General features: G+C 37.2%; 1 pseudogene; it reads right to left on the bottom strand.

Moving 5' to 3' along the window:
• Nucleotides 1–6,197: 6,197 nt before the first annotated feature.
• LOC112471138 lies at nucleotides 6,198–6,315 on the bottom strand (annotated as a pseudogene).
• Nucleotides 6,316–6,808: the final 493 nt, after the last annotated feature.

Here is a 6,808-nt window from a genome sequence, read left to right as displayed (position 1 = left end):
TGGCACCTTAAACTAGTGCTTCTCAAACTTCTCCGTATATATGCATCGCTTGGGACCCTTGTTAAAATGCAAATTCTTATTTAGTGGAATTGGAGTTATTCTGATGCTTCTGGTCCATGGACCACACCTTGAATAGCGATGCCCTAAGTTACAGCTATGTTGTAGAACTTCATGCTGAGAAAATAATGTATATTCTTTCTTTCTAACGTTTGCTGAATCTATTGGTCACTTGGAATATCCTCCCATTCACATTCACCTGTCAGAAAATGTCTCATCATTCATCATCTATGCCATTTCAGCTAAAACACTGCCATCTCAATAAAGCTTTTCTTAATCCAATCCCTTATCCAAAGGGAAAGCCATCTTGTTTTTTGATTTCCCTTATTTCTTTTTGTATCTCTTATAGCATCATGAAAACCTTGTGTTCTACTTATTTTTGTTCTGTTTCCCCGCTCTAGCTTGTAAGCCTCTTGACAATACAAAAAACAACCATCACTTCTGACTAAGAAGTACGAGGAAGATATTCTGAAGGAGGGGAACATGGTCACCCTAGTGTTAGTGAAATTCAAACTTAGTACATATTTCCTTCTATTCCACCTGGTAGGCATTATAATATGTACCAGAACACAGCTCCTGATACATTGCTAGATTCCCATCATTGTTCATGTTTGGCAATGAAAACAGAGAAGAAGTGACAGTCCTGTTGTTTGAATGCTTAACTTTCAAGTGTTGACAAACAACCCAGTAAAGAAGTTCTCTTTGCATCTGGAACTTCAAAGGAGACAGATCCAGAGCAGGGGAGCCAGGATTAGTTCATTGGGAGAATAAGCTGCCTTATTCCACATTCAAAGCTGCAGAACTAATTTATACCCTCATTAGCTCATACCATTTTTATTTCTTGAAATATAAGTGCAGTAATGCAATACACACAAATGCCCTTTTACTGGGTCCAAGCCTCTTTAGATTTGTCATTTTATATACATAAAGACCATTTGATGTATTTTTTGGCATGATGGAAATTACACCTAAAACACTAAAACATCAATCAGGGCCACATGATGTTTTCCAAATTATGAAAAAAATGTATTGCATTTGTCATGTCTTTACTCTATGATCTACTTCTTTTGCAATACATTTTATTGCTTGGGATTTATAGCACCATTTCTCTGCATGGCTTATGCAACAACACACATAAATGTGTCTGCCTTCAATCATCAAAGGGCAGAAATTCAGGTCAGACATCAGTCATTTGCTAAGCTCATCTGGATTAATAAAGGTCTAGAGCCCCCATTCAGCATACACAGAAAGCAATGTCAGGTATGTCTGTAAGTAATGTCAACTTACTCCTGAACTTGTAATGCCCAGATTTATGTCTGCCATGTTCTTAAATCAAAGCAATATTGACTATTATGATTAAAAAAAGATTTCTTCCCACTTGCAGCTGTTGTTCCAACTACAGCCTTGTTAGTTTTCTCAGAGTGATCAAGCAATAAACTTTTTCATAAATCTTACTCATTAATTTCTGATTTAGGTCTGAGGCGGGGCTTCTTTGGGTGACTTTCGATGGAGTTAAAATGATCTTAAGTGGAAGTGAATCTTGCTGTCTCTGTTGGTTCCATCCTGAACTCATGGCCTTAGAAAATGAAAGCTGTCGAAAGCCTACAGGGGGACTCCCTCCCCAATAAAGTAAAATCACTATACTAGGAAGCTCTTTGCACTTTTTCCCAAAGCACACAGGTTAGAATATTTAATTCTCACAATCACCTTGTGAGCTCATAGAGTAGCTAACACTATGTCCAACCAACATTTATGCAAATTGATCCCCTGTTATTTGGTTCAAAAGATTAGAAACAACAAAACAACAAAAGGTAATGCAGGCTTTCATTATGATAGACTGGCTCCCTCTCATACTATGAATTTTTAATTTAATAAAAGGCCAAGAAGGAATAAGTGAAATGTTAAAGATCCAGAATGACCTCAAAAATTCGGAAAGGATTAAATTCTTGAGAAAGAATAGGATTTTTTAGCTGATGAGATAACTGGAAATGAGTTAGTGAACAAGCATTTTCCTGAATCCTTATTGAAAACAAAGAAGAACAAGAAGAAATGATCAGCGTAATCGAATCCTCCAGTGAGTACCTAAAAACTCAATTCATCTCCTCACTATTATTCAATGTCTCAGAAACTTCTAATAAGAGACTTAAGATAAAAATATATATATATTCAGAATTGGTAGTTAACAAATGTTTCAAATGTGTTTTCAAGTTATGACTATGTTGGTACCTTAAAAAACAAAAGCAATATACAAGAGGCAATATGTCAAAGATTATAGGAACACAAACATAGATTTACTTCTTGGAAAAATATTTAAAGTCTCCTGGTATAAAATTTCTGATCTGTAAAATGAAGCCGGTATGAGTTTTTGTATTTTGCCAGTAGATATTTAGTGTTCAGTGAATGTTAACCATGCAGTCTTACTTGTACCTCTGACTTTATTCTACATGCCTCTGTAACTGAAGAATCAATGCTATCTATCTTAAGACACATTACAGAGAGAAGAGAACCAGATTTCAGTGAGTACTTTCCCTCACGTTGTTAGATAAGCAGCACTGAAGATCAAATAAAAGCCCCTTTGTATTGTTTTACTCCAGTAGAAATTAGAAGCAGAGTCCCAGGGTAATCAGCAGTGTAAATGAAATCTTGAATTATGCCCAAAGAAGGAAAGGCATCTGCGTTAACTATTCATAAGAAATGGTGGTGTTCTACAGGGATCCTTTGAAATGTTTACCTCCAGAATCAAGAGTCAGTTTTCTACTGACTCTAATAAAGGAAGGGAGGAAAGAAGGAAAGAAGGAAAGAAGGAAGGAAGGAAGGAAGGAAGGAAGGAAGGAAGGAAGGAAGGAAGGAACGGAGGGAGGGAGGGAAGGAGGGAGGGAGGCGAAGGAGAGAAGGAAATCGGGTTAAATTTGGAAAACTGAATGCAATTTCATTGACTCTTTTAGGACAAGAGCAACAACTTTTCCAAGAGAAATCCAGACAAAGCCAGAAACCAAAAACAAAACAATATGCAGACGAGGTATTTGAAAGGGAAAATGTATTTATAACACATTAGTCTTTCAAACCTATTTTGTCAGTTTTTTTCTAATTACTCTAATAAAATAAGTGGCAACAAAGACAGACAAACAACATTCTGGGACCAACTATTTTCTCCTATGATGTGGTCAAGGCTTTTGGCCACAGATAGATCCTATGTTCCACTGGAGAAGTTAGCAATAGTGTTGGCAGGTGAGATTAATCTCCTTTTGAGGTGAAGAATGGGGAAAAGTTAGAGCTCCTTGCTCATGATATGGAATTTCATTCTTGAATGACTGGTTTGGGGATTCTGCAATAGGCTTTTTGGATGATGTGTGCAGTTTGCTCTTTCTTGAGAGACATGACTCTTTTTGACATGGTTTTGAAAACATCTCATGCCATTCCAAAGCAGAAAGAGGAGAATGGAAATTAAGGTAGATCTATGAAGAATTCATTTAAAGACCTTATTTTGATTATTTGTGATGTGCTTTCTGAGCAAAGAGTGCTCTTATTAAAGAGGTTTGATGAACTTGGGATTCTCTTCCCAATGTCCTTTTGTTCAGGCTTTCACAAGAAGGATGATGCAGGCAAGTGCTTAGGTTTTCTTAGGTAAGGTATGGGTACTACAGCAGAATGTTTTCTAGGGTTTGGAAAACTGAAATAATTTTTTCATGTTCTATAAATTGGGATCCTTCATTAGTAATAATGAAATAATGATGGTGATTATGATGAAATAGCATTTACTGGCTGCTTATTTTGAGCCAAGTTTCATTTTCAGGACTTTGCACTCAATATCTCATTTAACCCTCATAAAAATCTGTTTTCATGGTATCATTAACTTCATTGGATAGGTGAGGGAATTGAGCAAGAAATCACGATGCAAAAATGGTGCAGTTCTTTGCTAACTAAGGTAGAAGTACTAACAGAAGGATACACAAAAATGTCCATCACGTACTACTTCACAGCTTAACCCTCAAGGGTGTTGTTTTTGGTGTGGCGTGAGTATTGAGAATACATCAAGAACTGAAATTGTGACTATCAATGAACCTGCACAGGCTGCTCAAGGACATACCACCCATGACCACAGTGGCCTCTTTGCTGGCTGCAAAACAGTCACTGCAATGATACTAACAAAAATGTTAAAGCAAAATTTGCTATTACCAGTCTGCAATTTTTCCTTTCCCTTCTCTCTTCTTTCCCTTATAATCCTTTTATTCTCTTTCTTTCATTGATGACCATCAATTAACTGTTTTCCCATATGAGTACATTTACATGTAGACAAAATTTTCTGACAGTTTTTTCACATAAGTTCTAGAGAGGTTAAGTATCTTGCTTAAGGTCACATACCTAATAAGTAAGGGAACATGTATTTGAACCCACATTGGTTTTTTTCCACTAGATATTCTCCCTCAGAAAAGATCTGAAGTTTATGTGCCTACAATTAGGCTATAAAGAGAGTTCCAAGTGACTCCATTTTTGTGATTCCTATTCCATTTCAAGGATTTCTTTGATATTCATTTCAGGAAGATTCCACAAAGACAAATATGTTCATGAAAAGGAGGTTGTCTTCATGGTAGTAAAAGATAGCAATGATTCCCATAGTGTGTAGGAGTAACTGCAGGGAAGGAAGAGAGAGCACTCGGGGCTGGAGCTAAGGCAATATAGGTCATGTATCTATCTAACAGAGAGGCAGTGCCAGGCTATACTATAGTCTGAGAAGTATTGCTCATTATGCCTACTCTTCCCCAATGATTCAGCACATTCTCCTCCCCAGTCATCTCCAAAGGTCTTTTTCTCCATCATGGAGCCCCTCCGGCCTCTTGTGAGGTCTCTAACTTTACAACTGCCAAAGCACTTGCAGTCAGTCTTATAACTGAACTTGGTGAATGCTACTTCCACCTGCCCCTCTAGTTTTAGACCTTCAAGTGTAATGCCAGTGTCTAAGACCATAAACAGTCTTACTTATGGCATGTACTTGATAAATATTTATAGATAATAGAAATCTGAGGTTTATGCCCAGTGGTCTTCCCATATTTCTTTAAACCTAAACAAAGACAAGTCAGTCAGTAAGAAGCAATCAGCAGTATGTAACCAAGCTATTTGATGGCAGAGTTGATCTTTCCAGATGGAAAATAGTCTCGAATTTCTACTAGTCATCTTTTCCATTCTCCATATGTTCTGAATTTTTCCATTCACATACATATCCTTGGTGACCTCTAAAAGAATGTCAGAAAACATTCCATAAATAAAGAATTGCCAAGATACTTTCACGTAATATAGGAGTAAAGAGGAAAATTGTGATAAGGCAGAGAAATTAGCATAGGGGCTGCCCTGATGTTTATCCACAAGGCTGAATAAACAGTAAAAATCTGGTCCAGTTAATGGTTAACACTGGATCAAATCAGAATAAAATTTTTACACTGATCCTAGACTTCGCAATTAAACATGCTCTTATAGGAACCTTGCCCAATTCCTTACATAATTCATCCCAGCACTGTTCTTTAATCAAACAGCATTCCTTTTAAATCTAATTTGATAATGAACTCAATAAATGTGGCAGGGCACTCCAGGTCATCTAAAAAGTGTGATACGGGCTTTTTTTTTACTTAAAATTAATTAATAAACTAAACTGATGAATTAATAGCAGAGTTAGAAATAGAATTTAGGTCCTTAGAATTCTAACTCAAGACAGCTTTCCTTTTCACTTTATTATATATCTCGACCTTTTGAATGCAGCTCGGATGTTTGATTAGTCTATGTTCTGGGACCTCTATCGGAGGGGAGAGGGGGAGCTACTGGTGGCCTCTTCTGTACTGAGAGGTCTCTTTGCTCTGGGAAGCCTAGATCATCCACATCCAATAAGTCCTTGGTAGCTTATGTGACCATGTCCTATCGAATATCAAACATATTTACTATCATCTCCAAGACTGACTCAATACTTACAAATTTACTTTTTAGTAAACCACACCCTGAATTACCACATTAGGGTCCACCAGAATTTTATTGCACCTTCAACAGAAAAATTTCTGAGGGCTAGGATGACAAGATTTCAAGAAAAATGTATTTTTTAAAAACTCTGGTGTTTAAAAAATGTACAATTAATTATTATTATTATTATTCATTTACACCTACAGCACCTGGTCTTCCTAGGTGGTCTCCCATCCAAGTACTAACCAGGCCCGACCCTGCTTAGCTTCCAAGATCAAATGGGATCGGGCTTGTTCAGGTTGCATGGCCGTAGACCCAAAAAAATGTACAATTAATTATTAATGCTAATATAAATATTAGATCTATTAAAAAGTAATATTCTTTTTTCTTAGTAAGATAACTGAAGTTTTACTAAGAAACAAAATCTTAGCCTAGAGTATGCTAAATTTGCTGCAACTATTAGCCTACCCATTCAACTCTTAATCAATCAGGGTCTCGTGGGTGAGACATAAAGACCATAACCATAAAGAACTTTTAAAACACTCATAGGTGTTTGATCTCAATCTGGCTGTCTAAGAGTCAAATTAAGCACCAGGCCCGACCCTGCTTACACACACACACACACCCCCACACGCACACACACGCGCGCGCGCGCGCGCACACACACACACACACACACACAACACAGAGAATCAGATATCAGCTTTCTTCTTGGAATGACCTGCCAACACTGGGTTCACATTCCCACAAAGCTACCAATTTGTAGTAGCTGACGTATTTTGGTAATGTCTGGGCTTTTGAGTATGCC

This window comes from Pteropus alecto, unplaced genomic scaffold (genome assembly GCF_000325575.1).
Source record: "Pteropus alecto unplaced genomic scaffold, ASM32557v1 scaffold45, whole genome shotgun sequence".
NCBI classification, from domain to species: Eukaryota; Metazoa; Chordata; class Mammalia; order Chiroptera; family Pteropodidae; genus Pteropus; species Pteropus alecto.
Note: the sequence above shows the minus strand (reverse complement) of the source record. Positions and strands in the feature narration are given on the sequence as shown.